The sequence below is a fragment of the Manis javanica genome, chromosome 1 (assembly GCF_040802235.1).
Source record: "Manis javanica isolate MJ-LG chromosome 1, MJ_LKY, whole genome shotgun sequence".
NCBI classification, from domain to species: domain Eukaryota; kingdom Metazoa; phylum Chordata; class Mammalia; order Pholidota; family Manidae; genus Manis; species Manis javanica.
Genome location: NC_133156.1, coordinates 119,888,321 through 119,905,618, shown reverse-complemented (window position 1 = coordinate 119,905,618; position 17,298 = coordinate 119,888,321). Strand labels below are relative to the sequence as shown.

Here is a 17,298-nt window from a genome sequence, read left to right as displayed (position 1 = left end):
TGTAGGAATCTCTTAGTCCTCTCCTCTCCCTTATAATCAGATGATACTCTTTTTTTATTTCATGGATAAAATAGCAGTTTTGGATTGTGAATTCTCTTAAGAAAAGTTGTACCTATCATTACTTTCTCCCTACCAACTACTAGTTTACACAAAATACAGAAGAGAGAGGAACACATAGGTTATACTATAGAGAAGCAATCAACAAAATCTAGACTGGTGTCAACTACAGTGTCCACAAAAACTTGGAATTTAAAAAATAAAGCCATAGAGGGTGAACTTATAGCTTGAAAAAGAATTACAAATGTATAAGCCAATGAAGACATTAGACTTTGTTTGGATTCTTAGGCAAACAAACTTAAAAAAAACCCACACACTCATATACAATTTAAGAGACTTGAAAATTTGAACATGGACTTGATATTTTGTATTAATAAAAATATTTGTTAGGCATAACTACTGAAATATTCATGGATTAAGTAATATGATATTTAGTATTACTTTCAAAGTAATGTGAGAACAGAGGGAAATGAATGGGGTATAAATGAAATGAGATTGGTAATGAGTTTGTAACTGTTGAAGTTGGTGAAGGGGACATGGGCATTCATTATATATTCTCCCTGCCTTTCTTATGCTTGAAATTTTTCAAAATTATTATGCTTCTTAAAAATCCTGATTGCAAATGAAATCAGAATATTCAAGAGAACTGAATATGTTTTAGTAGTTTTTACAAGTCATTTAAGTTATTGGGAGGGTTTTGCCTAGTGGAGTTATTAAGTTTGTTCAGTCGGGTATTTGAAATGCTTAAAAATAAAATTCAACATATAAACTTACAGACGCAATGTAAAAATGTAATGGAGTTTAATTAACTAAATTTATAAAAACTTGATCTGAAAGAATTTAGTCTGAATTATCCCATCATTAATCAAAGATCCTGAAAGGAAAGGAGCGACACATAGCAGCAATTCACCGGAGAGTTCCGCTTTATTAGGGAAAGGTGCTGGGTTATATAGGAAGGGGCATGAATTGATTGAGGTGTCACTTCTACGGGGCTGGTGGCTGTTGGCTAGGTGCTGGGATTGGGAGGGGGGTGAGAGGTGATTGGGCTTCAGGTGGCGCCGGCGGGAACTGAGGACCCCGAAGAGAAGCCGGAAGTTTGCCATCTTACTGGAGGGGACCCTTCATTCCCCCCTTTCTCCTCTATGGGTTTGTGGACGTTGCTTTCTCTCTGGCTGCTTCCTGCTGAACAGGGGCGGAGAAGGGAGTGAGGGCTTGAGGATTGGGAGGAAAGGGTTGATAGGACTCCCCGCAGTAAGGATGAGTAGATGCGGACTTCTTCAGGTTTGGAAATCAATGAAGGTTCCCTGTAACCATAGGTTGAGGACCTGTTGATTCCAATGGTGCCAAGAGGATATGGGTGTCAGGAGCCAGGCGTCTGCGGCCATTGTTTCCAGGAACAGTTTCCAGTGGAGAGAGGGGTCCATCTCAGCGTGTGGTGAGGAGGTCACCTGAGGGTGAGGGATCTTCTGTGGCCAGAAGCTGGTAGTTCCTGAGTAAAAGCTGGTTGAAAGCTTGATTAGAGATTTTTCCGACTTGGCATTTGATGAACTTTATTATACAGGGTAAGAAGAGACAGGCGAGAAGAATGATTATTATGGGGCCTGCAATGGGCCAGAGCCAGGTGAGGAGGGGGTTTGTTAGTATTGAAGAGAATGGGTTGGAATTGGAAGCAGAGTGGAGGCTGGAGGCAAGGTCGGTGAGTTTGGTAATGTTAGTTTCTACAATGCCGGAATAGCAGCACTCTTCTCAGAGGAAGACGCAGGTGCCGCCCTTCTCGGCTGTAAGCAGATCTAGGGCCCGCCGGTTTTGAAGGGTGACTTTAGCTAGCGAAGTGACCTGTCTTTGGAGAGAGGATAGGGAATTGGCAGTGGATGTCAGGGCTCCCTCAAGTTTGGCTTAGAGATCTCTAACTGCCCATAGAGAGTGACCCAAGGCTTCTCCCGAAAACCCTGCCCCAATGGCTGAGGTGATCAAAGAGCTACTGACCATGACGGGAAGGAAAGCAGCTCTTTTTGTGCGCGAGGGCAAGGGAGGTTGGAGCTCAAGAAATTCTGCCATGCTGTAAAGTGTAAACTGTGGGATTAGGGTGACGAGAATGCAGGGTGTATCGGAGTTGAGAGGCACTGAGTTGAAAAGACTGCCATTACACTAAAAGAGGGGTGTAGATAGAGAGGCAGTGAAGTGCGCTGGAGGGGGGTGGAGTTGGGCTTGCACAGTGGTGGATGGTGAGATTATCTGCGTATTCTGGTTCTCATAGGGGTATGTCTGCCAGGGGGCAGAGGGGTTGTCCTTCTGCATGGAAGTAGTTGGAAATATTGAGGGGCACAGCGGCCAGCAGTGGGCGCTGTAGTGATGTGCACAAGAAACAATTGGCTGTGTTAAGGGTGTGGTTGAGAAAGATGGTGGTGTCTTGAATGAGCTGTAATGAAGAGTAGGAGAAATGGGAAGAGGGGTGGGGATAAGAAGATGAAGAGGCACCGTCAAGAGTTTGGCTAATGACTTTTTCAGAATGTCTGCTATCTGATGCAACTTGAGTGATCTGGGAATGAGAGGGAACATACTTTCGAGAGATATGAAGAGTACCGTGGGGGGTCGAGGACTCCCCCCCATAGTAAACTGAGGCTGTGACTCTGGCAGCTCATCAAGAGTCCCAGGGATCTGGGATTGATAAGGAGAATGAGCCGTTGGGATATTTCATGAAACTGTTGGAGGAGTAATACTGTGGGTACTGGAAGTTACCCATGTAGTGAATGGCACAAGACCAGTAGGGACATCTCCTGTAGGTGTCTGGCTATCTCCTGCAATAGGCTTGTTTTTGGTCATAGAGGAAGCAGAGGTAGGGAGAACAAGGGTAGCTGCTAGTGAACACTTCGGTGGAGGGAGGAAAGTGGAGGTATAAAGGCTCAGAGCAGCTTATCAGAGGGCAGTCTGGTGTGGCAATGAGGGCAGTAACTTTTGTTTGATGCTGTGTGTAAGTCTCTCTGACTTTGAATCGCCATACAAAGGAGGCTGGGGTGGCGGGGAAGACAATAAGAATGAGGAAAAGAGCAAGAGAGCAGTAAAGGAGGAAAAAGTCATGATTCGGGTATGGATGGAAAAGGGGGTGAATCGGATTTTGGAGGAAAGAGGACAGTAAGGTGAGGAGTCTGGAGGGAGGGAGAGTCTGTAAACTTTTGTAGGTTAAGAGATCTTTTAGGTGATGTGGGGACAGAATGGGAAGGGGCGCCCTGAATGTCAGTTTATGAGCTTCTTTCTGCAAGAGCTGTCTAGCGGCTAATGCTCGTAGGCAGGGGGCCCATCCCCGAACTGTGGGGTCTAATTGCTTGGAGAGATAAGCTACTGGGGCAAAGGATGGGCCATAATATTGGCTTAGGACTCTTAGAGCTTGACTGGACCTCTCATGAATGTATAATGAGAAGGGCTTCGACAAATCAGGAAGATGGAGAGCTGGGGCTTCTACAAGGGCTTGATGGAGCTTAATGAAGGAGTGTCGGGGTGAGGAAGATAATGGTTTTTTAGGGGGGCTCTTGCTGAGGTCGTATAGGGGTCTTGCCAACAGGGAGCAGGGAGAAGTTAGGGATTTACGGTCTAAAATATCTAGGTAGGCTTAGAAAGGAAAGGATTTCTGTCTTGGTTTTGGGAATGGGCAGGTCAGAGAGGAGCTGTTTTCTGTCTAAGGTAATGGACTTTCTTTGTTGAGACAGAAGGAATCTGAGGTAAGTTACAGAAGGGGAAGAGATTTGAGCTTTGACGGGGGATACTCGGAAACTTCTGGAAGCTAGAAGGTTAAGTAGGGAGGCAGTGTCAAGTTGAGACTGTTCCCACGAGAGACTGCAGAGTAGAAGATTGTCTATGTATTATAAGGTGGACTTGGAGTGATCATGATGAAACTGTTTGAGGTCCTGAGCTAGGACCTGTCTAAAAATATGGGGACTATCTCGGAAGCTTTGTGGCAAAACTGTCCAAGTGAGTTGTTTAGAATGTCTTGTGTATGGGTCTGTCCAGGTGAAGATGAAAAAATCATGGGAGCAGGGGTCTAGAGGGATAGAAAAATGGGTCTTTGAGATCTAGGACTGAGAAGTGGGATGCTGAGGCAGGGATCTGTGATAAAAGGCTGTATGGATTTGGAACTAAGGGATGGATAGGGACAACGGCCATGTTGATGAGGTGAAGGTCTTGGACAAGGCGGAAAGATCCGTTGGTTTTAACAGCTAATATGGGGGTATTAAATGGGGAGTGAGTGGGTCTGAGGTAATTTTTGTTTAAGAGATCTTGAATGATGGGTTGGAGGCTTATGAGGGCTGAAGTGGTTAGGGGGTTTTGGGCCTGACAGATATACTGAGAGGGGTCACGTAATTTGATAGAGGCAGGGGGACATAGGGCCACGGAGGGGCTTGTAATGTCCCAAACTTTGGGATTTACAGGGTGTATGAGGGCGGAACCGGAGCTTTCATTGGGTAGAGGGGGTCATCGGCTATGAGGGCCATCAGAAAGGGAGTACTGGGGGCTGTGGGAGTGGATATAGTTATGGAAACGTGGAGGAGGGAAAGGATGTCTTGTCCTAGTAAAGGGATGGGACACTGGGGCATAACTAGGAAGGAGTGGGAGAAAGGTATGGGATTGTCTTGGATTGTGCATAAAAGGGGGGGGTTTAATGGGAAAATCTGTTTACCTCCTACCCCGACTATAGGAGTAATGGCTGGCATGGTAGGGCCCCGGTATTCTCGCAAGACTGAGAAGGTGGCTCCTGTATCTAGGAGGAAGGAGATGGGGCGACCGTCTACTGTTAAAGTAACCCTGGGCTCCTGTTTGGTGATGGAAATGGTCGGGCGAGAAGCCCCCGGGCTCTGTCAATCTTCTTCTGCCAGCCCCACTACGGCGGGCTTAGGATGGGGGTTGTTCGTCCAGCCTCCCCTTCGGGTAGTTGGGCAATCAGACCCCCAGTGGCCTTTTTTGTGGCATCTGGGGCATGGGGTGGTAGGAGATCTGGGGGAGGGGCATGCCCTTGACCAATGTCCCTCTTTTCCGCACTTGAAACAAGCTCCTTGGGGGGGCTTGTCTGTAGAGGGGCGCCCAGGTTGTGGTTTTATCAGCTGGGCCAACATCTGGAAATTGGCCTGATCAGCCTTTTGTTTACCGCGTTCTTTCTCCTTCCAGTTATGAAAGACTTTAAAGGCTACTGTTAGGATCTCAGTCTGTGGGGTAACGGGGCCCTGTTCTAACTTTTTGAGTTTAGCTTTAATGTCGGGGTAGCTTTGAGCTAGGAAGTATGTCATAAGGACATGTCTTCCTTTAGGTGTTTCTGGGTCTAGGCTGGTATACTGTAATAGGGTTTGAGTGAGTCTGTCTAAGAACTCGGAGGGGGTTTCATCTCTCTTTTGAATTATGTCTTGGAGCTTTTGAAAATTGACTGCTTTACAAGCTGCCTTTTTCAGACCTGCTATTAAGCAGGAGGCAAAAATATTTTGAGAGCAGAGACTCATGGCGGTGTTATAATCTCAGTGTGGGTCTTGTTCAGGGACAGCAGTGGGGCCAGGGGGATAGGTGGGGTCAGTCTTGTGGGTTTCGGTAGCGTGCGTTTGGGCGAAGTCCCAAACTTGTCTACACTCTTCAGGGAGGAGAGTATTGGCCAGGAGCATGAAAATCTCATGATGTGTGAGGCTGTAAGACTGGAGGGTCCATTGAAACTCCCTGATGTATGTCGTGGGATCAGTGGAAAAGGAACTTAGGTGTTTCTCTAGTTGGGCTAAATCTCCTAAGGAGAAAGGGACGTGAACGCGCACGATGCCTTCGGATCTTGCTACTTCCCAGAGGGGCGCGATAATTTTGGGAGGCCCTCGGGACCGAGTCTGAGGGGGACTGAAGGGTTCTGGCTCAGTCTGTGGGGGAGTGACGTGGTCTAGCCATGCCTAGTCGAGCAGGTCCTGAAGTGCAGAAGGGGGGGCAAAGAAAATAAAGAAAGATAGAATCGGACCCACGTGTCACCAGCTAGCAGCCCAGCTGCTTGCCTCTGCTGCTTTAGTTGGGCTTGATCTCATGACTCTGAGGTTAAGAGTCCCATGCTCTACTAATTGAGCTACAGCAGGGCTTTACTTAATTGCTTATGGAATGTGTTGTTTTCTATTCCTGCCACATCGGCAAGTGGGGGAAGGGCATAGCTAGAAGCAGGGGCGGTGTTTCTACACATCTTTAAGGTCTCACTATTTTCAGAGTGAGGAGTCTTGGCAAGATATGTTTTTGTGGACAGATAACTTCTAAGGACTGCACCGGTTGTTCTCTAGCTTGTGCTTTCCCATGCTGCGTTCAGACATGGGGGGAGGTGCTTTCCCATTCTCTCTACAAACATGTGAGAAGACAAAGGCGGTCCCTAACAGGGGAGAAACAGGTGATGAGGGCAAAGATGGAGGAGGCCCTTGGGACCTAGTTAAAGGGGGGGCTGAAAGGCTCAGGCTTAATCTGCAGGGGAGGCCCTTGGGACCTAGTTAAAGGGGGGGCTGAAAGGCTCAGGATTAATCTGCGGGGGATGAAGGCGGAGGAGGTGAGATGGGGGAGGAGATGGTGGGGGAGGAAGGGAGAAGGGCTGTTGTAGGAGAAGAAGGGGAAGGGAGTGAACGGGAGGCTTCCGCGGGGGCGGCGGCTTGCAGGCTAGGAGAACTTGGGAGGGGGCTGGGGGAGGAAGAGGCAGAAAGCTTCGATATAGGGAATCTCCTTCCATTTTTTCAGGCGCTGACAGTAGTTAAAAAGATCGCGAGTGATGTTAGGATCAAGAGTTCCCCCTGCGGGCCATTGGTTGTTATTGTCTAGGGGGTATGTCGGCCAATCTTGGGAGCAGTATTTACGGAGAAGTTTTGGTTTTATATCAGGCGTCAGGGAGAGGGTAGCCAGATGCTTAAGCAGGCATTCAAGTGGTGAACCTTCAGGGAGGGATGAGGAGGCTCCCATGGCTAAAGGACAGAGAAGGAGACAAACAGGGGAAGACGAACGGAGATCCTCGGACTGGAAGCAGACCACAAGGAGACAAAGGGCATCCCCGATGATCCTTGGTGGTCTGCGGAAACTCGTACACGAGTCGGAATTTCTTAGGAAGTGTGGGTTGTCACCCAGACTTCCCTAAGAAGGCAGAGTGCCGGAGTCACGAGGTACCTAGCACTAGGCGTTTTCGGTGGACGGAGCAGAAGGAGGAGGGGGGGAAAAGGAAGCGTTCTCATCCACAAAGGAGTCACCTCGTTTATGGCTGTTGGAGGAGGGGATGCCTGAGAGTCGGCCGCAGCCGTGAAGGCCTGAGGCGGGGATTTATGGCTGTTGGAGGAGGGGCCTGAGGGTCTGCCGCAGCCGTGAAGGCCTGAGGCGGGGAGCGTTCCCTCCTCATCCCCGAGCGTCAGGGCCTTGCCGGACGATCACGGTCAATGGCACTGCAATAGCTCGGAGAAGAGTGGCCCACTCCGGGGGGAAAACTTACCTAAAGGCCAGAGAGGAGTGGTGAGTGTGATGAGCCAGCGCCGGAAAAAGAGGACGAGGGCAAGCTGCTGCTGGTGTCGGGGGGAAGACGGGGCCCAGTTGGGGTGTCCCGTCTCCCGGGTTTCGGCACCAATGAAAGGAAAGGAGCGACACATAGCAGCAATTCACCGGAGAGTTCCGCTTTATTAGGGAAAGGTGCTGGGTTATATAGGAAGGGGCATGAATTGATTGAGGTGTCACTTCTACGGGGCTGGTGGCTGTTGGCTAGGTGCTGGGATTGGGAGGGGGGTGAGAGGTGATTGGGCTTCAGGTGGTGCCGGCGGGAACTGAGGACCCCGAAAAGAAGCCGGAAGTTTGCCATCTTACTGGTGGGGACCCTTCAGATCCCACTGAAAATGTTTTTATTTAAATAAAAATCACTAGATGTATAAAGGGATAACAAGTTATATTATGTGAATTTAAGTACTTGAATTAGGCCTTTCTATTATTAACTTTAATGAATTGGATAGTAATTAAAAGCACATAATGTGAATACCTTAGGCATCAAAATATACTGATATACCATGAAATAAAATCTATAGCCTTTTCATGACATACAGGTTTCTTATGATCAGCCTTGTTCTTTTACAGTTTTATTTTTCATATTTCCTCTTACACCGTCTTTTTTTCACATATTAATGTGGAACTCACTCATTTTCTGAAACTCTGTGGTTTCTTGTTCTTCCATGCTTGGACCACTCTGTTTTCCTTCTCTGGAATAATCTTCCTTATCACTATGCCCTCCTTGTGGCCCTTAATCTTTAAGCCTCTACTTCAATACTCCCTCCTCTGTGTAGTTATCCCCAGCTCCCATAAGCCCACTCAGTTGCTGCTTCTGTATGTCATACTTTGCTCCATTAAAGTGATTATTCTGTATTACTACAATTATCAAATAATTGCCTACCATAAGACTATAAGCCCCTTGAGGAAAGAGATTGTCACTTTGTTTGTTAACTTATTATTATGGCTGTCATATTCTGGAAGCTATTAGAATAATTCCTGTTTTGTATAAGGCTTTGATTAGTTTTGATAAATTAATGATGTTCCATTAACTCTAAGAAACAAAATTAACTTTCATTACTAAAGTGAATTGTTTATCATTTTTGAAAAAGAATGTTAAGTAAAAAAGAATACCGGACTTGTAGTTTACTTCCCTAAACACTTGGATAAATAACAAGTATTTGCAAAGTGCAAGGTATCTGCCAAGCACATTCATATATATGTGCCTGCATGTTTATGCAAACCGTTTATTACTAGTGTTTGCATGCACATATCTAGTCATGGACCCAAAGTAATAGCACATAACTCTTAGTTTATTTTATATAGGTCTGAATTCACCACATATATAAAACATTAAAATATTCAGTAAATATGAAAAAGTGATAAGATTGGGAATGCTAGTGAAGAATAAAAGGGGAAAGGCAGAGGAAGAGAAATAAATGAATGTCATGAATAAACCCAGATCAAACTCTCCCCGGTTGCTCAAAACAAAAAAGAGCTCCAGGCATTAAGAGAATCTCCACAGAGAGATAAAGAGACAAACAACGAAACTAGTCACAACCCCAGTCAGAAACTCAGCAGAGGGAGAGGGTGAAGGAGAAGAAAAGGAAGCTTATCAGTTGTTACAATAATATGTGCATTCAAGAAGACCTTTCACCATAGCTCTTTATTTTCATGCGGTGGCATACAGAAATAAATAGGAAAAGTAAAGCTCATTTAACACTATGTCATTTTTAGAAAGCTCTTAGAGCTCTTTTTCCTGACTTCTAAAGATGGAAAGCTGTTGACCTTTATCTTTATATCTTATTTGCTATTAATGACTTTAGCTTTTTAATTGCCGTTTTGTTTTTTTGGAAGAAGAAGGAGAAATCTAAGTGTCACACAAAATTTTGTTCTGTACCTGCCCTTACTGAGAAGGAAATTCTGTGAACTTTCCTCTGGAACGTGTTTCCCTATGTTTAAGGCATGAGGAATTACAAAACTATAGTTTGTTTAAGCTAATACTTTCCAAAAAGGAGTTAGGTGAGACTTTCTGGTAGTGCATACTGATATGGCAAGTTTCAGATTCTGGAAAATTTTAACCACTTTCAATTAATAAAAAGTTATAATCGTAAATTCTTACTTTTCCTCTAATTTTAGAGCCCCCCCCCCTGCCTGCCCCCAAAATTTTATACTGGCTATGAATGACCTCAGGGTGAGAACTGTTCTGTTTAACCTTGCCTTTTCTAATGTTAGTCACTTCCTATTATTTTTTATTTCTTATTATTTCACTTTTCCTGTCTCATTACTATTAATAACCACGTAATTTGTTTTGCATACCAAAACATTCAAATGTTGGTTCTGCTTTCAAATGAAGAATTATACTGTTAAAATTATAATTATTTTTTTAAAAAATGATACCAAGAAATATGTTACACTAAAGCTATTGTTTTGAACACAACAGTGATAAACAAGCTCCTTTGACCCCTTTCAGTTCCTCTTCAGATGTCTAAGTAAAACAGCAGAAAATGTAACTCGCTGATTTCTCACCACTAGGTGGGGAAACAATACAATTTAAAGTACAAAATAACTGGCCTCAACTATTTTATTTTTAAACATGTTATTTTGAATTCTCATCTGCCTCTAATCTTTTACATTCTTAAAGCATCCTGGCCTGAATGACTTGATGACAAATGACTTCTGGGAAGTAGGCAGGAGATAAAGGCCACTCTACTGCCAAAATTCTTTCTTTGTTCCAATCAAGCAAGACAGATTCTAGCCCTAGGGAGATGGCAAACCTGTCAGTCATTTATTCTCCCAGGAAGCCAGTTCCTCACCTGAACACTAGTTCCCAGTTGCTCTAGTCCCTGGTTCTCCCCTCTCCCCACTATTACCATTTCCCCTCTTTACTGTTTTTTTGTCCCCACTGGCATACACACATATTGTTATTTATTCTATCTTAAAAAGAACAGCAAATCTCAATTCCATTTTCCCCAACAGTTGCTGCTTCATTTCTTTGCTTCCCTTTTCTCTATTAAAGAGCTGTTTCTCATGGCTCTTTTCAATTCCCTCCTTTCATACTCTTTTAAATTTCAGTCAGGCCCGTATCCCCACCATCCTGAGAATTTCACCCCCACTGACATCCACATTCTGCACTCATGTGGCTTTTCAGCGGCATCTGCCACAGTTGATCACTGCCTTCTCCTTGAGAACACTATCTTACTTGGCTTCCAGGACACCACACTCTTGGTGTTTCCTACATTATTGGCTGTTGTTTTTTATTCTCCTTTGATGATTTTTCTTCTCCCAGACCTAGTAGAGCTGGAGTGCTCCAGGGCTTGGTTCTTCTCATCTCTCATGTGCTCACTGCCTTGGTGATCTTAATTGTCTCATGACTCTACGCATGGAATGTAAATATGCCTATGACTCTCAGATGTATATTTTTAAACCAGAACTCTCTCCTAAACTCTTCACTCCTTATACCCACAACCACCTCAACATCTCCACGTAGATGTCTGAGACACCCCTAGATCTACACAGCCTTGCCCTCCTCATCTTCCCCACTTCAAACTGGCTCACCTTCAGCCTCTCTTTCAGTTAATGGCTACATCATCCTTACAGTTGCTCAGACCAAAACCCTTGGAGCTATCCTCTTTTTCCTTTCCTTTCCCAATCCAAACAGTTGTCTAAACCTTGAAAATATATCCAGAAGCTAAGCACCTCTCCCCACATTCACTGTTACCATCCTGGTTAGAGCCACCTCTACATCTTGCCTGCATTTCTGCAATATCTGCCTTGCTGGTTTCCCTGCTTCGACACTTGCTGACTGTCCCTTTTCAGACAGCTGTTATGGTAATCTTTATAAAACAGAAGTCAGAAGACACCACTGCCTGCTCAAGCTCTTTCAGTGGTTCCCATTTCACTTAGAAGAGCCACACTCTCAACCATCCCTCCCTTCCCCAGACCCTACAAGGGCTGAGTTTTGTACCGTGACACCTTCCCTTGCTCACTCACAGTCCCAATTACCTCCTACTTCTAGTCCTTGAACATTCTAGACCTTTGTTCTGTCTGTTCTCTCTGCCTGGAACAGTCTTCCTCCAGATACTGTGTGCCTAACTCCCCTCACTTCCTTGAGTCTTCGCTCAAGTAGAAGTTCCTGTAAAGGGAGCTGCCCTCATCTCTATTTAAAGTTGAATACACTGACCCCAAACCTCCCCTCACACTACACAACCTAACTCAGCTCTATTTTCTTTCATAACACTAGATATTTCCTAACATACTCTATCCTTTACTTGTTTATTATTTTTATTCCTGTGGTCTCTTGCTCCCTGTTTGATGTGGGCAGAGATCTTAATTTTGTTCACTGATATTCCCTGAACTCCTACTATAAAGGTACAAAGTGATGGCTCAAAAATAATTCTTGAGTGAATGTAAAAAATCAGATCTTGATGTGAGAGTGACCTTTGATTAGATAGGAAAGCCCATTAGTGGGCTGGCAGAGGGAGCACCTGGGAACCACCCGTGTGTGTTTCAAAGGGTGGCATGAGGAAAAGCACAGAAACTACCGCACCTCACATTTTACTGAAAGATCATCCCCTACATTTCCACCTCACATATTTGAGCCTGAATATCAAGACCTACTTTTCTTCCATTTCTTCTTTGTGTTTTATTGGGCTTCCCTTACTTGGGGGAAAGTTTCTAACCCAGATTATTTCTTCACTTTGGAATTTACTTGAGCCTTCTGATGGCAGCCTGAAGGTTTTTCAATATACACTAGATTTTTGCTTTTGCAAAGAAATTATAGATGTCCCTTAGCTTTCATTCCCTCTATTCTCTCAGCTGACAATTAGCTTTCAGATACTCCAATTATAGTCTATCCAGGTATTTTAACATCTAAGATTCTTGTTTCTCTTCATTTTTCTTCTAAGAGTGTTCATTTTATGGAGTTGATAACTTATAGATGAATCAGACTTGCTAAGTAGGCATCCTTCATAAGAGGGAAATGGGAATGTAAGTAGATACAATTTAGTGGATTTTGCTAACTTCTGCTGAAAACAGTATAACAAATAAGAATTTGAGCCTAGCAGTCCCTTTTCAACTTTGCAAGAATTCCCTGAAAAGCTGGGAAATTGACCAGCATCCTTATGAAATAGTAGACCAGGCTATAGAACTCTTTTTGAAATTCTTTCTTCCTTCTACAACTTTTTATTCCCCACATTGTCATAATGGATTTTAGGGAGAAGGTTTGCAGAAAAGAGTTAATACAGTGGGTTTGAAGATGGGAATTTTAGAAGAATCTGCTACCAAGATTGGCCATTGGCTTTTATATATGAAAACTTAGGTTCTAAAAAATTCCCTACACTGATATGAAAGGTTGACTAATTGATAAGAGTGTCTTGCTGTGTCTAGACTGTATATACAACGTGACTTATGGTGAATACCTGTGTTTCTTCTGGAAGCCTGGTATTTTGGTAGTTGCTAGGTAGAAGGTACTTATGTGACCAGCTCATAAGAAAAACTTGTCTTTAATAGGCTTCCCTGGGAAGCAACAATATACATGTACTGCATTTTCATATCTACAGGAAGGAAGTCCTCTTCCAGGCTTAGAAGGAGAGAGTTACTGCAATAAACCTTAGCCAGGAGTATTCCTCTATGTTGAATCCAGTGAGTCTTTTTAGTGAATCATCACATATATTGGTGGTATTGGAAACTCCCAAAAGAGCAGGAATACAGTAGTGCCGAACACTCCTCCCCATGATTTCTTCAATCAGAAATTACTAGTTTTCACGTCTTATAAATTTTGAGGAATTCATGCTCAAGTTATTTATTAAAATTTCTCACTAGAATTAAATGGGATCCAGAAGCCTGACTGGAGCCAGTAGCTGGAATAAGGTCACATAATAAAATTAAAAAATGCTAAGATCTGAATCTAGTGGATTAAATTTATCAAAGCAGGAAGAAGATTGGGAAAAAGAAGCAGAATTTAATATATGTGAAATAGAAATCAAGTATATATAAGCACACATATTAATTAGCTATTTTAATTAAACTATGATTTATTTAGCACTTATATATTAGTAGGCAGATGGCTTAGACTCTTATTTGGTAGTTAGATATCATGGGGTATTATAGTCTTAAGTTAAAATTCTTAAACTCAAATGCTTGGAAGGGTGTGCAGAGCCACTTAGAGCCACTAAGCTGCTCTAACACCTTCTAGTTACTACCTTTAAACCTCCCAAAAAGCATATTAAAGTGAAACACAGTGGTGGCTACCTATGACAAATGTGTTTTCAACCCCTGCTCTAAGTTATAATCATTAGCATTAAGGAAAACTATAAATGAGATATTAAAAGATTCTATTATATGGATTATGGATAGTAAGCACTTTAACTGTAAAGAACATTAATCTGATAGGATACTGAAGAGAAGGAAAGACAAATTACAGCTAAATATTTTGGTATATTACTTATTTGTGGGAAAGGAGATTCATGTAAAACAATTTTCTAGAAGAAGAAAGGGAAGATGTGGTCTGACTTGCCATAAGGATCTATGCTTGCCATTGTCTGAATTTTTTTGAAATAATATTTTATTCTATTCCAACCCTCTGCTTGCTTTTTTCTCAACCAGATCTTCTGTTAAAACATGGATAAAAAGCCCATGCAAAGCAATCCATAGTTTTTAAAAAAAATTTATTCATTTATTTTGGTATCATTAATCTACAATTACATGAAGAACATTATGTTTACTAGGCTCCCCCCTTCACCAAGTCCCCCCCACATACCCCTTCACAGTCACTGTCCATCTGCGTAGTAAGATGCTGTAAAATCACTACTTGTCTTCTCTGTGTTGCACAGCCCTCCCCGTGCCCCTCCCACACTATACATGCTAATCATAATGCCCCCTTTCTTTTTCCCCGCCTTTATCCCTCCCTTCCCACCCATCCTCCCCAGTCCCTTTCTCTTTGGTAACTGTTGGTCCATTCTTGAGTTCTGTGGTTCTGCTGCTGTTTTGTTCCGTCAGTTTTCCTTTGTCTTATACTCCACATATGAGTGAAATCATTTGGTACTTGTCTTTCTCTGCCTGGCTTATTTCACTGAGCATAATACCCTCTAGCTCCACCCATATTGTTGCAAATGGTAGGATCTGTGTTTTTCTTAAGGCCGATTAATATTCCATTGTGTATATGTACCACTCTTCTTTATCCATTCATCTACTGATGGACATTTAGGTTGCTTCTATATCTTGGCTATTGTAAATAGTGCAGTGATAAACATAGGGGTGCATTTGTCTTTTTCAAATTGGAGTGCTGCATTCTTAAGGTAAATTCCTTGAAGTGGACTTCCTGGGTCAAATGGTAAGTCTATTTTGAGCATTTTGAGGAACCTCCATACTGCTTTCCACAATGGTTGAACTAATTTACATTCTCACCAGCAGTGTAGGAGGGTTCCCCTTTCTCCACAACCTCACCAACATTTGTTGTTGTTTGTCTTCGATGATGGCGATCCTTACTGGTGTGAGGTGATATGTCATTGTGGTTTTAATTTGCATTTCTCTAATGACAAGCGATGTGGAGCATCTTTTCATGTGTCTGTTGGCCATCTGAATTTCTTCTTTAGAGAACTGTCTATTCAGCTCCTCTGCCCATTTTTTAATTGGATTATTTGCTTTTTGTTTGTTGAGGTGTGTGAGCTCTTAATATATTTTGGATGTCAACCCTTTATCAGATCTGTCATTTATGAATATATTCTCCCATACTGTAGGATACCTTTTTGTTCTATTGATGGTGTCCTTTGCTGTACAGAGGCTTTTCAGCTTTAAATAGTCCCAGTTGTTCATTTTTGCTTTTGTTTCCCTTGCGCAGGGAGATATGTTCATGAAGAAGTCACTCATGTTTATGTCTATGAGATTTTTGCCTATGTTTTTTTCTAAGAGTTTTAGGGTTTCATGACTTACATTCAGGTCTTTGATCCATTTTGAATTTACTTTTGTGCATGGGGTTAGACATGATCCAGTTTCATTCTCTTACATGTAGCTGTCCAGTTTTGTCAGCACCATCTGTTGAAGAGACTGTCATTTCCCCATTGTATGTCCATGGCTCCTTTATCGTATATTAATTGGCCATATATGTTTGGGTTAATGTTTGGAGTCTCTGTGCTGTTCCACTGGTCTGTGGCTCTGTTCTTGTGCCAGTACCAAATTGTCTTGATTACTGTGGCTTTGTAGTAGAGCTTGAAGTTGGGGAGCGAGATTCCCCCCCACTTTATTCTTCCTTCTCTGGATTGCTTCGGCTATTCGGGGTCTTTGGTGGTTCCATATGAATTTTTGAACTATTTGTTCCAGTTCACTGAAGAATGCTGTTGGTAGTTTGATAGGGATTGCATCGAATCTGTATATTGCTTTGGGCAGGATGGCCAGTTTGATGATATTAATTCTTCCTAGCCAGGAGTATGGGGTGAGTTTCCATTTGTTAGTGTCCTCTTTAATTTCTCTTAAGAGTATCTTGTAGTTTTCAGGGTATAGGTCTTTCACTTCCTTGGTTAGGTTTATTCCTAGGTATTTTATTCTTTTTGATGCTGTTGTGAATGGAACTACTTTCCTGATTTCTCTTCCTTTTAGTTCATTGTTAGTGTATAGGAAAGCCACAGATTTCTGTGTGTTAATTTTGTATCCTGCTACTTTGCTGAATTCCGATATTAGTTCTAGTAGTTTTGGAGTGGAGTCTTTAGGAATCCATAGAGTTTTGACATTTTAAAAACATACCATCTCAAAAATGTGGGAGTAGGCTTGAATAAAAGTTTCCTACATTTTTAACACACAGCCAAAAATCTGAAGATTGAGAGAAAAACCTGCATTTTTTTTCCTTAAAGGAGGTTACTTAGCAGAGTGGCTAAAAGCACACATTTACTTTTGTCTCAGACTGCCATTGGCTCAAATTTCTACTATACATCCCTGTGTGATCTTGGAGAAGTTACTTGGCCTCTTTAAGTTCCATTTCATCATGTGTGAAATGATGATAATAATATCCATTTGATGAGGTTGCAGGGATTATATATGTAAAGGGCCTAGCACATCATAAGCCATCAGTAAAATATGGTGGTGGTGGTGCTGCTGATGGTGGTGGTGATGATGATAATGGTACCGGTGGTGTGATGGTGATGGTGGTGGTGATGATGATAATGGTACTGGTGGTGTGATGTTGGTGGTGGTGGTGATGATGATAATGGTACCGGTGGTGTGATGGTGGTGTTGGTGGTGGTAATGATAATGGTACTGGTGGTGTGATGGTGATGGTGGTGGTGATGATGGTAATGGTACTGGTGGTGTGATGGTGGTGGTGGTGGTGATGATGGTAATGGTACCGGTGGTGTGATGGTGGTGGTGGTGGTGGTAATGATAATGGTACCGGTGGTGTGATGGTGATGGTGGTGGTGATGATGGTAATGGTACCGGTGGTGTGATGGTGGTGGTGGTGGTGGTAATGATAATGGTACTGGTGGTGTGATGGTGATGGTGGTGGTGATGATGGTAATGGTACCGGTGGTGTGATGGTGATGGTGGTGGTGATGATGATAATGGTACCGGTGGTGTGATGGTGGTGGTGGTGGTGATGATGGTAATGGTACTGGTGGTGTGATGTTGGTGGTGGTGGTGATGATGGTAATGGTACTGGTGGTGTGATGGTGGTGGTGGTGGTGGTAATGATAATGGTACTGGTGGTGTGATGGTGGTGGTGGTGGTGATGACGGTAATGGTACTGGTGGTGTG

The 17,298-nt window shown here is 43.2% G+C and overlaps 1 protein-coding gene across 12 annotated transcripts in view; it reads right to left on the bottom strand.

The window, feature by feature from the left end:
* FYB1 (FYN binding protein 1) overlaps window positions 1-17,298 on the bottom strand; it is a 148,226-nt gene that overhangs the window by 31,873 nt on the left and 99,055 nt on the right. The gene's annotated exons all lie outside the window — the stretch shown is intronic.